We start from the raw sequence: 22,522 nt of genomic DNA, 5'->3' as shown, positions 1-22,522 counted from the left end.
CATCCCTCAAATTATTAAAGATGTATCAGTCCTCAACAGATTCAATACTGGTAGTGACCACCGACTAGTAAGGGCTAGAGCCGAGTTAAACATTAGGGAACATCGACTTAAACTAGTGCGGGAGAAAAAGAAACAAATAAATCTTAAACACCTAGAAGAAAGTAAAGAGAAATTCCATCAAGTCCTTCAACAAAGCCTACATGACACAACTGGTGAAAATCTGGCAAAAATGCTAATGGATACGGCTGAAGTAATTGGAGGGTTGAAAAAGAATAACACTCGTGATAAGAAACTCAGTGACGATACCAGGAACCTGCTAAAGAGGAGGAGAGAAATGAAAATTCAGTCTGACTGTGACAAAATACAGTACTCTGAGCTGTGCAAAACCATAAGAAAGAGAATTAAAGCCGACTTAACGAAATTCAACGAAGATACTCTGAGAACTTGCTTATCTGAAAAAAAAAGTTTGAAGTCTGCTAAAAGGAAGCTACAGATCGGGAAGAAGCAATTAATTGCATTAGATGGGGGCAACGGACGAATTACTGATAGGGAAGAACTTCATCAGGAACTATTATAGCAAGTTGTACGAGAAGGCTGATGATAACCTGTCCTTGCCTGACTTATCCAACATCTCCCAAGTCCCGGAAGTTCTCCCATCTGAGATCAGACATGCTATAAACAGTATGAAAAAAGAATCAGTCGCAGGTAGCGACAACCTTTTAGTTAGCGTTCTCAAACTTGCTGGTGATGAAACTTTAAGCCACTTGGCAAAAATATTCACGTCTTGTCTACACAATGCATTCATCCCTCCATCTTGGAACAGAGCAATGATAATTCTCCTGCACAAAAAAGGGAACATACATGACACCAGAAACTATCGTCCCATTAGCTTGCTTTCTGTCCTTTACAAGGTTTTCACCAAGGTACTGACAAATAGAATCAGTTCAACGCTTGATTTTGCCCAACCAATTGAACAAGCAGGTTTCCGCCGAGGTTTTGGAACAATCGACCATATACTCACCCTTCGTGAAGTTATCAGCAGAAGTAATGAATATCAAATGCCGCTCTGTCTAGCCTTTGTGGACTTTGAAAAGGCTTTTGACTTGGTGAGCCACGCTGCTGTTATGCAAGCCTTATCTGAACACGGCGTCGATGCTGCCTACATAAGAGTTCTCCAGCATATCTACGAAACCTCTTCAGCCTTCGTGAACATCAATGTGCCAACCACGGATTTTCCCATTCAAAGAGGTGTTAAGCAAGGCGACCCCATATCTCCCAAGCTGTTCTCAGCCGTATTAGAAATGTCCATGTCAAAAATCAACTGGCAAAGCACAGGAATCAAAATCAATGGGAAAAGGCTGAACAATTTAAGGTTTGCAGACGACATTACACTTTTGGCCAACGACATCGATGAACTACAAACTCTAATAAATGATCTTGTCTCAGCCTGTCAAAAAGTGGGACTATCCATGAACCTTTCTAAAACCAAAGTAATGCTTAACAAATGGGCCCCAGCAGGAAAGCTGCATGTGGGAAACACCACATTACAACAGGTCAATGAATTTGTCTATCTTGGGCAACTTGTAAACATGAAAGGGGACTTAAGACCGGAAATCTTCCGACGTATCAAACTAGGATGGCAAGCCTACGGAAGAAATTCTTCAGTCTTCAAATCCAACATGCCACCCCACCTAAAGAAGATAGTCTTTGACCAGAGTGTTCTCCCCGTACTGACTTACGGTTGTGAAACCTGGACATTGAGCGTGTTTGTTAAGCAAAAACTCAGAACAACCCAAAGAGCTATGGAACGGTTCATGCTAGGCTTGACGAAGAAAGACAGGAAGAGAGCAGATTACATCAGGTCAGTCACAGAGGTCAGTGACATTTTAGGAAGGGTATTTACCCTAAAATGGCAGTGGGCAGGCCATGTTGCTCGGAGAACTGATGGTAGGTGGACAAAGCTTGTGCTTGAGTGGTGTCCGAAAGATCATCTCAGACCAAGGGGAAGACCACCGGACAGATGGGATAAAGACATCCGGAAGATTACTGGGATTAATTGGCAGAACATCGCTCAAGACCGTCCCAGATGGAGAGACCTCATGAAAACCTACCTTGTTTCGGACTTAAAGAGGCCACATCGTAAAAACGATTGAATATGGCTGATAGTGATAGTTTTTCATTGCCATACTGCCATACTGTCTTATACTAGGGACAACAGACCATTCTGCCTCGTTGCCATTTGATTATTATTATTTATATCAATATGGCTTTTTTTTCCTTGCTTTGGTGTCAGATATGTTTATTTTACAGGAATAATTATATGTGTATATTAGATTAAGCTGCCTAGGTTGGTCATTATTATTTTTCTCCTTAATAGATCAATAAAGCTTCAATGCTGTAGATCGGAGGAAAATAAAGGCATTTACTTACTAGAAGGATGCTACGCATTTCATGGATACTAAAGACTCTATACTGAAAGAACTCAGAGTTTCCAGCCCGTCTGATCGCTAGCACCGAGATTCTTCGGCCACGTTACGTGAGCTACAAGTTACTGTGGACTCTTCGGAAGGCTCACACACAAGGGATCACCCTCCGATGCGATAGATTACGCAGATTAATGGATTAACAATTCACATGACCAACCCGTGCCACACTTGGAGAAGATTGACTCATGAACTCATAGGACAAAAGGAATGAGGAGAAGGGGGGGGGGGGGGAGGAACACAGAATGTAATTTATTAAATACAATATAAATGTATTACATGAGTGTTAAAAAGCATGCAATAGAACTTGGGAAAATCTAGTCCATTTAAAAACTAACTTCGGGATAAAGGCTTGTTCCTTGGTTTCTGCCCAACTTTGTCACAGTATCAACGAATTCAGATTTCTCTTGCATTCTCTTGATGTGAACACTGAACATTCATAGTCCACTTAGGCTCCTGTCTCCCACTCCCAGTCTTCATACGCCGTAATGTACTAAATGTGCGTTCAGTAGTACATGTCACTGGAAGAGTCTGGACGATCTTTATGGCCTCAGCTACAACTGGGTAGAACGGTGCCACTTGACAAATTGACATACACAATGGATTCATTTGGGGTTCCTTCATATTTCCAGACATTATACCATTTGGCAGACTCGGCCATACAATTTATCTTACCGTTCTATCGACACATTTTTATGTCAGATTAACAAAAAAGTAAATAAATAAGTAAAAAGTTATTAAAAAGTAAAAGTAAATAAAATTGCTGAATTTTTATAATTGAAGAAAACATATTTTAGGTTGTTACTCTGCCGTTCTTTAGCATTTTAGCGTTGAAAACATATCATTCCGACTTCATTTTATTTTTTATTTTTTCGGACCCCCACTCTCCACTCTCACGAGACCTTTCGGAAATGCAACCTCTGCAAGTACTTCTGCCAGCTCACATAACACTAATGTATATAATTTGTATTGTTTCATGCATGCCTTGGATCATGTTCCGACATCCTCCGACTGTTGGTAAACATAACACCCTGTTGCTTCCATTCTCGACGGGAGTGTGGCTCTTCAGTGGCCTCCTCTTCTTGATAGCCATGGGGACTCTGCGACTCCAGCATTGGGCTGGACATCACTACAACCTGGACACTAAAACTGAAGATTCTTGGAGTTCTATCCTTGTGTTCTCCGTTGGCTCTGTTAGCCAGCAGGGTAAGTAGGCATGCACTTGTTCCTACCAGACTTGATGATGATGATGATAATGATGATGATGATGGTGATTGTTGTTTTTAAGGGGAAGCAAAACTGAGCACACACCCCTTATTAGCATTAATGAGAAAGGAAGAGGTCAGACACTTAGAAGAATGAAGATACCGGTAAGTGACAGGGAAGGGCCACGAAGGGGTAAAAATGAAAGACTCCCCAGGCATCGCAAAACTATATTTCCGGGGTCAAAAGATAACAAGAATTGACCAAGGAGGGTCGAAAAGAAAACTGAAGGTGAGGAGCCTGACATAAGTGAGTGTAAACAATGTGAGGCTCAGCTAGGGACCCCTGAGGTTGATAACGCACGCTGCCGAGATGAGAGCCCCTGAGTGTTCCCCCTTATAGTTGCCTCTTATGACAGGCAGGGGGCATTGTGTATTTACTGCATTCTACCGTCCCCGCCCTCAGGAGGATAAAATAATAATAATAATAATAATAATAATAATATGGACTGATTTACCATATGCAGGCACTTTTATTTAACGCCCTTCAGCATGCTTGCGTGCCATTTTCAACATAGATTCCCTTCGTTATCTCTGCCGTTTGTTTGCTCTCTGGAATGTTCTTGAGCTGGTTTTGCTGTGTCGTCAGCAGTCTTCCATCCTTGCGTCTCACTGGCCTGTTCCTAACGAAGCCTTTCTTTTAGAGATGCTGTATAGTTCGTTGGTATCCCCTTTTTTTCTGCAGTAATCTCTGCACTCTGAGCCTGTTCATCCATTCACTTCATGTTGTCACTCTTACACTTCTCTTTATTAAACGGTCAGTGGCTTGTGCTAGGGCTAGGGCTTTCGGCTGCCCACTTTCACTCATGATTAGTTAGACTTATATGTCCCTTTTGTGATTTATTAAATCCCATGTCGTTTCGGTCATCCAGTCTTTCTTCAGATAATTTTTAAAGCCAAGCACACATTCAATAGTTTTATAATAGATGTTCTTGACCCGGGTAATTTAGCCTCAAAAAGCATTTGCTGGAATACCACAAAGCGATACCTAAGTTATATGTGGAATTCTTCTAGTTTTCAGTTTCCTCGCGTCAAATTGTTCGTTTTGTTGTTGAAATTGTCTGTTGACAACCATGATCTTCAATCGAAATTCTGCACCAACAAGGTGATGGTCACTACTGATCCTTCTTGCTCTTTACATCCAAGAATGACCTTCGAAACTTTTGGTTCATTGCTACAGGGTCAATTTGGTTTTCGATAAAGTGATTGGGTGATACCCATGTGAACTTATGACAGTTTTTCTGAGGAAACATGGTATCTCCAATCACCAGATCATGATTGGCACAGAAATTAGTGAACATGTCCCCGTTCTCATTCAGTTCACCAATACCATGAATTCCCATGAACTGCTGTATACATCCACTATTGGTCCCTACCTTCGCGTCCAGGATACCCATAACAGTCGAGATGTCATTTCTAATTAATTTTCCATAACCTCGTTCAGCAAAGGATAGAAATAATTTTTCTGATCGATATCTGAATTCTACCAGGAAACTTAACACTGGATTACGGTGGCATTGCAAATTTTGTTCCTAGAACGTGCTGCCAATAATTTCTCCGAAATGAGTCACCAAACAATGAGGCTGCTTTTCGTAGATTTGGTAAACAAAAGTCTAACTCCATCTCTGTGACTTCCGATACCTGCAGGAGGTTCGGAGTACAAAAATATAGAACCACCTTGCGTTTGCAGATCTCCAAAACATGGCCATCTTACCTCACTAGTCCGGCTCCATGGCTAAATTGTTAGCGTGCTGGCCTTTGGTCCAGAGGGTCCCGGTTTGATTCCCGGCCGAGTCGGGTATTTTAACCTTCACTGATTAATTTCGATGGCTCGGGTGCTGGGTGCCTATGCTGTCTTCATCATTAAAATTCATCACAGGTAGGGCCCCATCCTCATTGACGTGCAGGTTGCCTATATGACGTTAGCTCGAAAGACTTGCATCAGGCTTCTTCGGAGGCCATACGCCATTATTATTATTATTATTATTATTATTATTATTATTATTATTATTATTATTATTATTTCCTCACTAAGCCTAAGAATGTACCTCGTCATCTCTCTTGACACTTGTCTCAACTTACTAGTCTTTCTCAAGATTTAAACATTCCAGAAGTCCATTTTCGTTTCCCTTTCATGCCAAAAGTCATCAATAAAAGATCCGTCCGGCTTCTGTAATCATAAAATCCAGGAGCCAGGGATTAGCCCACGACCTCTAGCCTAGTAGTAGGTTTGTTGTTTTGAAGCTTTCTAAGCAGGCTGTTTTCTGTAAGGATTGTCTCCTTGAGCCTTTGAAGATCCATCTTCTCCACAAAAGAGTAGTTTCCTTTTCACTAACCCGGAAAGGACGGGTTTCCTCATCCGCCAATTTCGCCGTACCAAAGATCTCCTTCCCCGCCGGAAACTCCATTGAAGACTTCACCAGACCCGCGTTAGCCGTCTCTTCTCACGGTTTCTATAGGGCCATTACAGTTATCATAGCGATCCATGAGCACACGGAGAATTCACTGTATTTCACTCTTCCAGGCAATCCCCTACTTCATGCCGTTGCTCATCTCCCATGAGGTAGTCTAATGGGAAACAATGTGTTGCTATGTATAAGTAATAATCGATTATCTTTACGATTAAAATTAGAAATCGAACAAGTTGTCTGCACAGTTTTGGCTCACGTATCTGTTGATTAGCATTCGGGGGATAGTCGGCTTGAGCTCCACCGTCGACAGTCCTGAAGACGATTTTCCACAGTTTCCCATTTTCACACGAGGAAAATGATGGGGACATACCTTAATTAATGATATGGTCGCGTTATTCCTCATACTAGCCCTATCCAATCCTATCGCCACCATAAGACCTGTCTGTATCGATGTGACGTAAAAAAAATAGCAAATAATAATGATAATAATTATTATGTAATATTTCATGATATGTTGCTATTGTTTTGTTCTCCTTCACAACAGAAAGTTTGCAGGCTCGAAGTTTTTACTACATATTTGTGCGTTTTATAGTGCGTATTTGCATGCATACGTTGGAAATTTTAGTGCATATAATATTCAACTGTAATGACAAGTACATACCGTGTCATGATTACTTGAAAACATTCTTGTTAAGTAAATACACTGACTGACAGAGCAAATGCAACACCAAGAAGGAGTGGTCAGAACTTTATGCCAATTGCAGGGTAGACTGACGTCACTGAGGTATGCTCATGATGTGAAATGCGCCGCTGTGCTGCGCACGTAGCGAACGATAAATGGGACACGGCGTTGGCGAATGGCCCACTTCGTACCGTGATTTCTCAGCCGACAGTCGTTGTAGAACGTGTTGTCGTGTGCGACAGGACACGTGTATAGCTAAGAATGCCAGGCCGCCGTCAACGGAGGCATTTCCAGCAGACAGACGACTTTACGAGGGGTATGGTGATCGGGCTGAGAAGGGCAGGTTGGTCGCTTCGTCAAATCGCAGCCGATACCCATAGGGATGTGTCCACGGTGCAGCGCCTGTGGCGAAGATGGTTGGCGCAGGGACATGTGGCACGTGCGAGGGGTCCAGGCGCAGCCCGAGTGACGTCAGCACGCGAGGATCGGCGCATCCGCCGCCAAGCGGTGGCAGCCCCGCACGCCACGTCAATCGCCATTCTTCAGCATGTGCAAGACACCCTGGCTGTTCCAATATCGACCAGAACAATTTCCCGTCGATTGGTTGAAGGAGGCCTGCACTCCCGGCGTCCGCTCAGAAGACTACCATTGACTCCACAGCATAGACGTGCACGCCTGGCATGGTGCCGGGCTAGAGCGACTTGGATGAGGGAATGGCGGAACGTCGTGTTCTCCGATGAGTCACGCTTCTGTTCTGTCAGTGATAGTCACCGCAGACGAGTGTGGCGTCGGCATGGAGAAAGGTCAAATCCGGTAGTAACTGAGGAGCGCCCTACCGCTAGACAACGCGGCATCATGGTTTGGGGCGCTATTGCGTATGATTCCACGTCACCTCTAGTGCGTATTCAAGGCACGTTAAATGCCCACCGCTACGTGCAGCATGTGCTGCGGCGGGTGGCACTCCCGTACCTTCAGGGGCTGCCCAATGCTCTGTTTCAGCAGGATAATGCCCGCCCACACACTGCTCGCATCTCCCAACAGGCTCTACGAGGTGTACAGATGCTTCCGTGGCCAGCGTACTCTCCGGATCTCTCACCAATCGAACACGTGTGGGATCTCATTGGACGCCGTTTGCAAACTCTGCCCCAGCCTCGTACGGACGACCAACTGTGGCAAATGGTTGACAGAGAATGGAGAACCATCCCTCAGGACACCATCCGCACTCTTATTGACTCTGTACCTCGACGTGTTTCTGCGTGCATCGCCGCTCGCGGTGGTCCTACATCCTACTGAGTCGATGCCATGCGCATTGTGTAACCTGCATATCGGTTTGAAATAAACATCAATTATTCGTCCGTGCCGTCTCTGTTTTTTCTCCAACTTTCATCCCTTTCGAACCACTCCTTCTTGGTGTTGCATTTGCTCTGTCAGTCAGTGTATAACGAATATTTGAACTACTTCTTCTTCTTGACTTCTTTTTCTAATTTACTGAGGACGGGCGGCACTTCACGTGGATTTGCTCCGGAATTCATTTCGAGCCCACTAACTTCGGAATGCAAGTTCTACATGACGCGAACCGCGCAGCCAGCTCACTCGGTATGAAAGACGAAATTTTGGCTCAAGTAAGCGGCAGTATTGAAAATCTCAGTTGTTACCTGTTGTCACCACATATTATGAGACCCTCAGGGGTTCTGTGTTTCTCCACAGTCCTCCAGACACACCACCTTCGAATTACCCAGTGGGTCATCTAAAATTCGAAAATTGCCGGGCTGAGTGGCTCAGATGGTTGAGGCGCTGGCCTTCTGACCCCAACTTGGCAGGCTCGATCCTGGCTCAGTCCGGTGGTACTTGAAGGTGCTCACATACGACAGCCTCGTGTCGGTAGATTTACTGGCACGTAAAAGAACTCCTGCGGGACTAAATTCCGGCACCTCGGCGTCTCCGAAAACTGTAAAAGAGTAGTTAGTGGGACGTAAAGCAATTAACATTATTATTATTAAAATTCGAAAATTGGAAAACTAGGCGTGATTTATTCACTTTTTGTATGTATCTAGATTCCTTTAGCTATTCTACTATGCTGTTTACAGGAACAGAGTACGATTCAAACCAGGTCTCGTGGAGAGTGATCATTCTGTTCATGTCTTGGATGGCTTTCATGCTCGACACATTTTACTCTGGTGCAGTCACTTTTTCGCTGTTACTACCTGCTCCAAGGACTATTCGCACCAAACGTGATCTCGTCGACAGTCCTCTGGAAGTGGGTGCAGAGGATATCGCCTACACCAGAGACTACTTTGAGGTAAGTAAAGATTGAATTATCTTAGATGTGATTCTTCCATGGTCTGTTAAATTATTATTACTTTTCCGGGTTGGGCCGTATTGTTATGTACAGTTTGTCAATGTTTCGAATACATTGCAGTCAAGACGAATGGTGCATCCCTACTCGATATGAGGTAATCGGTCTCCCCAGGCAGTTAAAATCACCTACGAAGGCAATCACTGTCGTCTCTCCAACCCCAGGTTCCCGTGAACCCCGAGGACATCTTTGAAACTCGCTCGGCAGTCAGAAGGGTGATTTCCGCAGTTGTTCTCTAACTTTCGGGATCATCCTATCTGATCCGCATACTGATAAAGTTGTGTATAGTAGGCATCCAAGAAATTGCTGATTTCGTCGCCTTCCTCTTAGTTCATATTCTTCGGGTGTTTCTTTAAGTCTTGATGCAAGTGTAATGGACTAGTATAACTTGGAAACAATTCTCTAACCCATGGGTAAATGATGGAAATATCGAACTTTTTTTTTTTTTGCTAGGGGCTTTACGTCGCGCCGACACAGATAGGTCTTATGGCGACGATGGGATAGGAAAGGCCTAGGATTTGGAAGGAAGCGGCCGTGGCCTTAATTAAGGTACAGCCCCAGCATTTGCCTGGTGTGAAAATGGGAAACCACGGAAAACCATTTTCAGGGCTGCCGATAGTGGGATTCGAACCTACTATCTCCCGGATGCAAGCTCACAGCCGCGCGCCTCTACGCGCACGGCCAACTCGTCCGGTAATATCGAACTCGATGACGATTATTATTAATATGACTTGTGAGGTGTGGCTATGAAGTTGTTTACATCTATTATTGTTAGTATCATTATTATTTATGTAGTTATGTCCAGACTTTATTTGATTATAAATCGTCGTCTTATTGTGAGGTTAGGTCATGAAACAGCTGCGGTATGTATATTAATATGAGTTTATTTAATGTAAAACACGCAATTAATAGTATATCATTTATTATTACCGGTATATATGATATATAAATCCATGCAATGTTGTGCAACTCACTTTAATAGTCCAGGACAACGTATCTTCGGGAACTAGAGAGTTACAGAAAAATTCCTTACATTGTAAATGGGCTATTGGAGATTTTCGAAATTACGAGAAAAAACATGTTGTGTCATATTCTTCTAGAAACCTGGCCAGGCAACGTATATAAAGAGGCAGTCTTCGGAGTTGAGTAGAGTTGCTTAACCAGAATTGGGAGTGCAAGTTGTTAATCGAGCATGTGAATTCATGTTGTGATTGGTAGTACGTTGACATGCTATTGTGGCAGTATTCTTATTATTATTCTTCGTGACCATGTTTTGTTCAAGAGCACAGTAGTCAAGTTTTCAGATGGCAGTTTATTAGTGCGTGTGTAAACAAAATAGTGTACACAATTGAAAGCTTTTTGTGTATGCGTCTTGGTGGTAACAACAGTCTATAGACTCGGATTTTTCTTTCAAGATTCCAGGGCAATGATACTAAAATCTTAGTTTCCTACAAGATAGTTGGTTTTTTTCGGTCTCTAGCGCGGCTCAGGCTCTAAAAGTCTGCTATTATGCAAAACCACATAATCACCTAAATAAACTGAATATATTGTGCACTATAACTATTTACATTTAAAAGTAAATTTAATTTTAAATTAACATAAAATGCAATTGATCGAAATTAAAATTAACATAAAACTGACATTGAAATTATTCAATAAATATAGTTTTTATGATTAAAAAGCTAAATTGTGATGAATTTAAAGTCTGGTGTTACTAGCCTTTCATTTATATAAACCCCCTCCCCCCATGGCACTACAGCTCTTGAAGGGCCTTGGCCTACCAAGCGACCGCTGTTCAGCCCGAAGGCCTGCAGATTGCGAGGTGTCGTGTGGTCAGCACGACGAATCCTCTGGGGCGTTATTCTTGGCTTTCGAGACCGGGGCCGCTATCTCACCGTCAGATAGCTCCTCAATTCTAATCACGTAGGCTGAGTATACCTCGAACCAGCTCTCAGGTCCAGGTAAAAATCCCTCACCTGGCTGGGAATCGAGGCAGACACGCTACCCCTACACCACAGGGCCGGCTTCATTTATATAATATTTATATAATATTTATATAATAATCTAACTTTTGAGGATGCATCGTAGCTTCTGTAAGCCCAATGTAGCCAGCGCTTCCTTCTGAATAGTTTTAGGTTACTTATGTCTCTAATTTTAGCCGGGGTAGAATTCCAGAAACGTGAAGTCCCCGTAAAAAATACGTTATTGTATGTACTTTTGCAATGAGTACGGATGGGCAGTAAGGATTGTGTCGATGACCTTGAGGGGTGTTCTACCTGAGGGGTAGAGGAAGTTAAATCTATTCTGAGGTAATCTAGTTTGCCTGTTTTTAATAATTTATGAAAACAAGAAACAGTATAATACTTCCCCTTATCGACTAATCTTAGCCAGGATAACGGATGAAGGAGTGGCCTGATGTGGGAATGGAGTGGAATATTTAGAATGAATCGAATGCAGGCATTAGGCGTCCGAGGGTTTCTCACTAATTATTGCAGTCACTGCGATTGCCCTTCTTGGGGGATCTTCACAATAACATCGTTCCGCCAATCGTCAGGCACGCAGCTTGCTTGCTTGAAAAATAGTTGTTTCCAACCCATGAACTGTTCATGCCACAGTATAAGATCAGGCGTTCGCCATTGTCGTTCGTTTTCAGTGACACGCCATACGGCCTAATGCAATGTTCGAAGCCATGTCTGTAATCATTGATATGGGTGTTCAGGTCCCTGATAAATAATTTAATATAATGCATGGAGATTTCGTTCAAGGTTTCTTGAAGCTGATCATAGCAAAAATGTTTATCAGATTCTTCGGCGTCTTCTGTTGGCGCGTAGACCTGAACAATGGTGGTTCTTGCGAGGTATGATCGGAAGCGGGCAGTGATGAAACGATAATTAACAATCAATGCACTTGCCTCTTCCTTTTTTGAGGATCAATCCAACACCAGAAATATGTTACTCTCGTGGCTAAAGTGTATAATGTTTTTCTATCACCAATCAGCCGATCTCGGCCAGTCCATCTCATTTCGCTTATGCCTATAATATCCAGGTGGTAGTTGTCGAATTCACATACCACTTACTCCAACTTACCAACTTCAGCCAGGGTTCGAACGTTCCATGTTCCAACCCATGTGATGGTTTTGGCACTCAACGTCAGACTCACCACGGGGTCGAGCACTGCCGAAGGTGGAACAATATCAGTACGACGGTTATCTTGAGATCGACGAAATCTGTGGCTTCTTTTTGCTGTTTCCATAGCGGTATAAGTTTTTATGGGATAGGGGTGCTAATGCTACGCTAAACTTGGGAACAACAACTCCAAGAAGTAATATACCATAATATGTAAACGCACCACTCAAAAACGGCTCAAATGCATATTACCGTATGTTAAAAATTAAATAACTGTGTCAAATAAAGGAATTATGGGTACTAAACGTTTGGAATGTATATAAAAAAATATCTATTAGGTGGCTACACACTTGCCAACTACATAACGAAATCACACGAGCACACTGCAGTAGTATTGACATCAGCAATGGACTCCAGTTATTAATATACCCTGTATATATTGAACTTTGCTTGGCAACCTTAGGCAGGTAAGTAAACAACTAATGCGTGTAATAATAACGAGAGACTTCAGCTTTAAAACCCTATGAAACCAATATAATTCAGTACTAAACACACATACAATACTGAAAAATATCCCATAAATTACAGCAAACCAAAAATTACGAATAGCACAGTTCAAAATCAAGGTTGGGATCTTAAAATATGAGAGTTTAAAGATTTACGTGTTACTTGAATTACAGCATCTCGATTCTATTTACTTAATATCCCCTTAATCCTGTCTGTCGTGTTTCTCATGTACGAAAGTATCGCTGCTCTTCGAACAGATCGATTCCTCCTCCCCTGTGTTTTCTTCCATGGTGGGCTTTACATTGCTCTATTTTCCTAAAAACACAATGAATGTTATGTAATGAGTACCCGTTTCTCCAGAGTGTTCCGGTGAGGTATTTTCTCTTTTTTTCGAGGTGTTTTACGTCAAATATCATTATGGCTCTATTAATTACTGTGTTCAGAACAGTTTGCTTTTGTGATGGTCAGTGGTGCAAGTAAGGCTACGCTTATACTGCAGCTTCGCTGCTGGCACTGCCTGCTGTCATTTCTTGATGGATACAGTACTTTTGCATCCATCTCTTGGCACAGGCCAGAGTAAAGTGTAGCTTCCACCTAAGTGCCAGTCAACATCCATGGCTGTGACAATATGGAAGTTGCTGGGGTATGGGTAGTGCTGAGTAATGACGTTCAGAGCATGACTAGTGCATCTGAGTGTTATGACAGGTGCTGCTCATAAGGTCAGTCGTACTGCAATAGTACTTTCTGACCCAGTGAGGAAAGCAATGGCAAACTACCTCACTCCTCATCTTGCCTAGTACGCCTCATTTTGGCGCTGCCATTGGTTTTTGAGGTTTCCTTATAACCGCATAACCTTTAGTGGTGCTATTTGAGGATCCAACCAGCCTCTGGGCTGATGACCTAACAGACAGGCTGCTGGCACATCGCCAAGCCTCGCTGCTTGATGTTAGGGATGTTAGGCGGTGATGAAACAAACCAATGGATCTCAATCGGTGCTTTTACCCTGGAGCCCGGCTTATAGCTGCGCTGTTGGCTGCTATCCTCGCCACATCTATAGTCTCAAACACGTTTGATTTTCGAACCTGGCACATCGCCGGCTATCCTGTAACTCGGATTGTGATTGGTTCTTTCAATGTTACCCGCTCTCCCACCCTTCCTCTCTTCGCACTCTATATACATGTTCCGTGATCACTAGCTCACTTGCTATCCTGTCTTCGAACGCAATGCGATTTGGAACCAACGACATGCGGATCGTCATAAGAGGTTCATATGGGATAAAAGGAGTGACGAGATGACAAGCGGCCAGTAGACCTCGTTCTCCGTTTTATGAGGGAGAGTGGCCTGTTTCATCGTGTTTAAAAGTGAAGTTTCTATTTGTTTTTAATTTTTATTTTATTGTCAACTACCTACTATTTTATTCTATTGACTATGTGTTTATCTATCTGTGTGTATTTTTAATTTGAATTAAATATATGATTTTATTTCTATCTCAGTGCCTTATTCAATTTTATTAAATTCCACTTTTTTAATTTTAGAGGAAAATAAGGCATTGCGAATTTAATCCACTGCTTATTTTAAATTCATAATAATTTTCCTCATCATTATCATTTTTGTAATCCTAGTCAGTGGGTTAATTATAACTTTTAATCCGTTTCGTCTCAAATCGTGCCATCAGGGGCCGATGACCTTGATGTTAGCCCACTTTAAACAACAAGCATCATCATCATCATCACCATTATCAAACTATGGAATTAAGTGGCAAAAGAATGCGGAACTATAACGTCAACTTTGTTCTTTTATTCTTGTTATTTAGGAGACCTCTATCATTACAAGCAGGTGATTTATATGAAGTACTCCGTTTCTCATGGAAAGTTCGACAGTTATTTTTTCAAACTGTATATACATTTAATGGGCGAGTTGGCCGAGCGGTTAGGGTCGCGCAGCTGTGAGCTTACATCCGGGAGATAGTGGGTTCGTACCCCATTGTCGGCAGCCCTGAAGATGGTATTCCGCGGTTTCCCATTTTCACACCAGGCAAATGGTGGGGCTATAACTTAATTAAGGCCACAGCGATTCCTTCCGACTCCTAGCCCTTTCCTGTCCCATCGTCGCCATAAGACCTATCTGTGTCGATGCGACGTAAAATAAGTTGTAAAAAAATAAGTAAATATATTTTGTTTAGCAGACCTAACTAAAGATAAAATGAGATACTCCATAACCCCTTATTTTATATCATTCAAAAGTACACTATTAAATTACGAAATGAAGCATTTGTAACTTCATTCTTCAATCAACTCCCGCAGTAGAAATGCACTGAAACATCCAGGCGAGGCATTTCACACTTTTTATTACACAACCAGTACCGGTACACCAAATTATTGTAAGATACACTCGCCAACAGAACTGCGACTCACTCGTTAAAAAATATCTGAATTTATTCCGCACTTCAAAAGCTTCAGCTGGAGCTGCGTTGTTTCTCCTCGGCGGAGTAGCTCTTGGAAGTACGTCTTCGTAGTATAAGTGTTCAGCCCCTCTATATCTATAATCAAATTATGCAAGATACAAACAGCCTTAACTATCAGTTCCGCTGTTTTGAATTTTCGACTATACCTGTGCACTGCCAGCAGCGTGCGCACGGGAAGCAGGGTAAAAGCTCCATGGCGAGCAGCATGTCTACTGCCAGCAGCGAGGTGCGAGGGCGAACATCCATGTGCCAGCAGCGAAAATGCAACATAAACGTGCCCTAATTCTCGGGTAAGTGGGCTTCTTCTATACCGCGTGACTCGGTATCAAATGGGGTTCCGTTTGATCAGGACATTCAGAGGTAGCGTTCCCTCTATCTCGTTTTCCACGAGGAAATGAATATTCACATGTATGGAATTGAGATGGCCCAGTAATAACTGAAGATTGAGGCCAGATCACACCACAAGTTTTTCCCTAAGTACATTTTTTGAGGTTTCCTTATATTGAAACGTGGACAGAGTCGTCTTGATAAAGAATACTGCAATGAATTCGAAACGTCAGCAACCTCTATATAAGGTATATTAAACAACAACACGGCCCTGCATGGAAATAGCACTTTAGGACTGAGTTGCCTTCTCAAGACAATGCTTAGATTTTACGAGCATGTAGGAAATGTAGTACATCAATCACTTCTTTTCTTTTGCAGAGAACCACGGAAGCTGTGGGCAAGGAACTATACCACAAAAAAATATTCCCTCCTGGAAAGCCTGCTCCTAACTATTTCACTCTAGAGGAAGGAGTGGAACGAATGCGTACACGGCCTTTTGCATACCACGCCGAGGATGTATCGATAATGCCAATTATTAGACGAACATTTGATAATCGAGCAATCTGTTCCATATCTCGCATGCCGCTGTTTCCACATCACATGACTTACCATAACATCGGCAAAAATTCACCGCTGAGGGAGATGATCACTCTCGGGTAAGTAGCCCACTCTTTCCTCGTGTTCCGGATAGTAGATCATATTTTCCCTAAGTATTTATAAGGGCTTTTCTATTGAAACCTGGACAGAATTGGCAACACTGCAAATAATTGACCAGACAGCTTTGAGGTGGCAACAGCGCACGGTTTGGTATTTGTAGTAACAACTTGGAACGTAGTCAGTCTGACATACACGTCCACCAAGTAGATGAAAAGTCGACGCAGCATTCGTGATTAATGGTTTCATCCAAAAGAATCCGTGGCATGTTTTGTGCTGGTGGTGGTGGTGGTGGTGGTGATTTTTTAAAGAGGATTTACATCTGGGCAATTATGACGCTGCTGTCCTAGCAACGAAGTATTTATTTATTTTATATAATAGTATGACATGGAAAGCTATGTAAAAGGGATCAAAAGAAGTATTGTCCTAGGTCGTGCTGCAATGGTTAAACTCACAAAGATCTGGCAGAATCGGGCAATATCAAAATCTACGAAGATGCGCTTGGTGGAATCACTAGTGTTCTCAGTCTCTTTGTACGGGTGTGAGACCTGGACCGTGAATACCAGAGACAAAAATAAAATGTATACGTTTGAGATGTGGTGTTGGCGGAGAATTCTATGTGTACCCTGGACGAAAAGAAGAACTAATGTTTCCATTATGAATGAGCTGAGAATCAAGAAACGTATATCATCCCGTGTGAGTGTTACCTCCACATTCCTTGGTCACATTTTCAGAAGAAAACTGGAAAAGACCATTTTGCAAGGCAAAGATTAATGCAGTAGACCACGAGGAAGAACAGAAAGTAGATGGTTATATCAGGCGAAGAAGATCACTGGCCTACCTTTTCAGATCATGTTAAGCAAAGCTGAAAACCGTTCTGGATTGAGGGATCTCGTCAAGGCTGCAACACAGAAAGGATAGAGTTATGAGGTCATGACGAGCGACGCTCAGCAATGAGCAAAACGACAAATGATGATAATAGTTTAATATAAGCAAATGCGAATTCATTGTCATGTTGTTTCTGCCATTGTGGTTCTCACAACAGAGAAGAAGGTGTTTATCGTGGAACATTTTTTACGGTCATACGGAGTGGGGCGTCAGAATGGGGAGAGTTTGCTTCGCGTAAATAACAGTAAGAGGAGGGATTTAACAAATAACAGAACAATGAGAGCTGTCCTTGACAAATTTCGTCATACGGGATCACACTTTTCAAGGATTTTTTCGGAGGTGTTAGGATTTGAGGGGGACGGGTGATTCCGAAAACAAAAGCTATACTTAGTAACAAATAATTTTTACTTTCAAACAATTTTACAGGAAGAAAAGTTTGGGTTTTGGAGCAGTACCTTTTACAACTCAACGGGTGAGGTAGAAAGGTAAATTCATAGCGGTCTGACGGGCAGAATACGCTTTAACACGTGCGACACAAAGATTTTTTTTTAAAAAATGGAGGTAACAATATCTTTCACTGTAAGTATTAAAACATTGAGAGGTTTGATTATTTTTTTTTAGATCTTCTAGTGGTTCGATAACATGAAAAAAATTATTGAAATCGATTTTTATGGTGCAAAGTGTGTTAAGAACATTAAAAAACTGTATATCTCACCAAAATTTAAATTTCCATTTATTTTTCAGTAAATTTCTTAGCTATATTCAAACAAAAACATTTAAAGACGGCACAGATTTAATAGACTAAATTCACTATCGGTAGTTTATTTTGCAAATGCTTATTTTTATAATATTTCTAATTTATTGTAGGTTATTTCAAAACCTGTATATGCTGTTTAAATTTGTCAAGTTCACTTTTATTTCGGTAAGGGTTTGAAACCCCTTAACCTCCCCCCCCCCCCCGTCTGTACGGCCTTCAGTCTTATGTCAACGAAAGGGGACAGCAGAGCGCCCAAGAACCGTCACCACAAACCATGAACGACTTCACAAACAAGTGTTACATGTCCGGTCATGCAATATTGGCCCCTACTTCGTCGAAGATGCTGCACAGAATCTAAAAGCAGTGGACCAGGTAGACTACATAGATCTCATTATTACCCCATTCGTGCGAGATTTCCGCCGTTCTTGTCGCGCCAACAAAAAGGGATGAAGCAAAATGAAGCTACAGCCCGCACCGCGGGGGAGTCACTTACTCTCCTATTACGACACTTCAGAGAGCGCCTAATTTCTCGTGGAACTCTATTCCCGTACCCTTCCTGCTCCTCAGATCTCACGGCCCCAGATGCCTTCATATGGTGCATGTTGAAAGAATCAGTCAGCTTTCAAAACAGATCAATCAATCAATCAATCAATCAATCAATCAATCAATCAATCAATCAATCAATCAATCAATCAATCAATCAATCAATCAATACTGATCAACATTTAGGGCAGTCGCCCAGATGGCAGATTCCCTATCTGTTGTTTCCTAGCCCTTTCTTAAATGATTTCAAAGAAATTGGAAATTTATTGATCATCTCCCTTAGTAAGTTATTTCAATCCCTAACCCCCCCTTCCTATAAACGAATATTTGCCTCAATTTGTGCTCTTGATTTCCAACTTTATTTTCAATTGTGACCGTTTTCGCAGTCAAAGCACCTTCATTACTCAAGAATTGAATTATGCCACGTTACCCTTTGTGGTTCAACTTACGTTCAGTGTTTTAGATATACCAAGAATTCTTAACTGGGGCTGATACCTTCACACTAGTACGTGATGTGGTTTGCCATAACGGGATATATATACGATTTTTCGCGATTTTACGCGAAGTGTTTAACATTCAAAGACCGAACGTTACTGCCTACTGGCCATGGGTTCGTATTGCAATGCGCAAGTATATTTGCACGACCGTAGGACGGTAATGTCTTTGAGGTTGAGCCAGAGGTACTCCTGAAGCCTGTGGTAATGTGATGGGGCTGGGCCCACGGAAAATAAACGGTGGTTGGGACGCGTGGACATTGACGAGGTGGAAGGGGGACCTTTAGTTGTAAGGCTGCGAATGGTTATCCGCGGATATTGTCAATATTTAACTACAGTATGTTCTTATATCACACCCAATGTACTGAAACGGATAGATCTCTTAACATAATACAATAGACCTGACACCTGGCACCAGAACCTCTACAGTCACAGGTTTATGAGGGATTTTCTCTTGCGACAAATATCAACGTGTTGACCTTTGTTCCTTCCTTCCATTAATTGCGGGTAGGAGCCAATTAGGCCTAGATCAGATTTACGGTTTTATGGTCTCAAGGCTTTTTTTTTTTTCTTTTTTGCTAGCTGCTTTACGTCGCACCGACACAGATAGGTCTTATGGCGACGATGGGACAGGGAAGGGCTAGGAGTGGGAAGGAAGCGGCCGTGGCCTTAATTAAGGTACAGCCCCAGCATTTGCCTGGTGTGAAAATGGGAAACCACGGAAAACCATCTCCCGGATGCAAGCTCACAGCCGCGCGCCTCTACACGCACGGCCAACTCGCCCGGTTCAAGGCTCTTAATATGTCACCATTCTCCCATGCCACTGTCAAGGGTCGCCTAACCACAAGCAAATATAAGAGTATACTTGAGTGAAAATCAATAAACGTCAGCATTTAGAAATTATTTCCCGCACTGTCATGCAGTTTGTATCCGGCAAGACACTAACTTCGCGGATATCCGTATCCGTGCGCTAAATCGCTAGATTATATCATATTTTAAGTTCCATGCTATTCGTTTGTCCAGTATATCCGTTAAGAATTTTGGTATACTTATTATAGGAAATGCGCACATAAGTGCAGAGAACAAATGCATGGAGTTATATGATCAAATATTATCGTTAACACAGAGCTTTGCATATTCATTCATGATTTTGTTCGTTTATTACACAGTTTAATACGATACCTTTCACACGTTTCCTCGCAGATTTCACATACGCGTGTAGTCACTGGGGTGTGATATGTCTTAATTGTGCTTAAGTGATGGTGAAAGCCATATAAAGACATCCTTGAAATTACGTGAGAGTGTCGGTGTAGGAAATGGCATCTATATATATATATAAACCTCTACCCGTGTATCACATTTTATGACCAGTTTTGTGAAATCTTTGACGACATAATTACTTCTACGACTCGTACGACTCATTAATGGGATTGGAGTTAATTTTCCAGAAAATATAGCTATATTGTATCAAATACAGTAGAGACAATACGCGACACTGCGAGATATCGAGGGACAGTGATTGGAGCTCGATTTAGCAGAGTAACCTAGAGTTAATGATTCTGTCATAAGAACACGTGTATTTGTTTGTGAAGTTTTTGGTGATATTTATACGTTTGAAGTAAGTTGACATAAATAAATAGTGGCGTGTGTTATTCCTTTATATCTCCTCTCAACATGAGTGGAAAGATACTATGTGCTGTGTTTGGCTGCAATAACTATGAAGTGCAGAAGGATTCGCGGCATTTCCTCCGTTTCCCTCGTGACAAGAAAATGTAAGTATATATTGTGTTTGCATATATATTCAAGTGACACGAGATGTTTATAGTACTTGCTAAACTTCTGACCTGCACGACCCATATTTTAACTGGTTTAAAATATAATAAGCTTATTTTATTGTACAGCGCAGCAGTTAACCTTCAGTACCGATGTGGTATTGTAGGTGCGGTATGTGGGTTTTGGTTTAATTCAGGAAAATGCATACGGTATGCATATGTGTGTGGCTGCTTGTGTTCCAAGTTACCCCATTTGGAATGCCGTAATGCGCTGTCAAGCACTGAAGAAAAAATATGGGTGACTTAACAAATTGATAATGCAAATTTGCTTTACCCTAATGTAATGGCAAGTATTGCTTATAGGCAAATATTTCGAATGTTTCTGAGGCCAAATTCATAGATTTTCTTTCTGTTAGTACCGTAGGCTTCAAGTTAAGAGGAAAATTGCCCAGCTCTTAAATATTAATTCATTGACTCATGTGTGTACGGAACATGGCGATATTTTTATTGACGAGTGTCTTAATGTGATGATACAATGTCTTTTAAATGAGAAGGAAAAACACAATCTAGCCGTAAAAGTTCAGGCAGGAATGCTAACGCTAAAAAATGTAATGCATAAATGAAAGATCAAGCCCTTTGAGCAGTTCATTTCACATCTTGATTATCTGTCTAATTTCAGTCTTTAAATAATAACCTGTTAAATAATTCTTAATTCGTTTATCCAGAATTGTTTTACCACCTTTGAAGTCAATATCTTAATAACACTTTCTTTATAGACGTAATTTATTCATTTCTGTACATGCATTTCCACTGATATTTGAATTTAGCGCGAATTTCCACGTCATGTCACTAGGAGCGCCACTTGCAAATTGTCTCCCATTTTAACAAGGCTAAATCCGAAAGTGTCGCGTATTGTCTCTACTGTATTTGATTGTATCATAGAGCAGAATGCAGGAAAGCACCGACCAAACGTTTTATCCTGTACCACTATATGACCATTGACCATATTCCTTGCTATTCTAAGTTAAATGGTTTTCGCTTGTTCAGTACATTATTCCTTGTTCAATACGTCAGCCTCGTGTCGGTAGATTTACTGGCACATAAACACGAACTACTGTGGGACAAAGTTCCGGCACCTCGGCGTCTCCGAAAACAGTAAAAGTAGTGGGACACAAATTAAATAACATTAATACTATTCCTTGTTATTTGAAGTTCCATGATTTTCGTGTGTCCAGTCTATTTCCTTACAAACTTTGGTTTCAAAAATGGCGTCAACGCATAAAACCTTCCAACCATATATCACATATTATGGCCATGGCCAATTTTATTTTATTAAATCTTTGACGATATAACTACCTAAACGATCCATCTGAGTGTCTCATGAGCCTTGGTGCAAATTTTAGTACTGATCAGCGGAGAAGTGTAAATTTGTATGACGAACAACCTTACTTTTGATTTTATAGATATAAATAGATATCGGAAGTGTTCATTCAAAGATACTCTTGTCCACCTTAACGTGAATTAAAAGTGTATGTGAAGATTCGAAATAAACACCATATTTATGTGAGGATAAAGGTTATTCTCTCTCTCTCTCTCTCTTTTGCGGTGCTATGAAAGAGCCTATTCAAATATACTTGACTGATTTCCTGCGAATTAAAATTAATTAAATTTTGAAAGCAATATCATTTTGAAGTGTTTAAAACGTGTTATACAGAAGGCTTGTCTGAAATAGAACAACATTAATATCATTTTTTATCTTCTTCATGATCTTCATCATCTTTGTCTTCTTCTTTGCCT

Source organism: Anabrus simplex, chromosome 3 (assembly GCF_040414725.1).
Source record: "Anabrus simplex isolate iqAnaSimp1 chromosome 3, ASM4041472v1, whole genome shotgun sequence".
NCBI classification, from domain to species: Eukaryota; Metazoa; Arthropoda; class Insecta; order Orthoptera; family Tettigoniidae; genus Anabrus; species Anabrus simplex.
Note: the sequence above shows the minus strand (reverse complement) of the source record.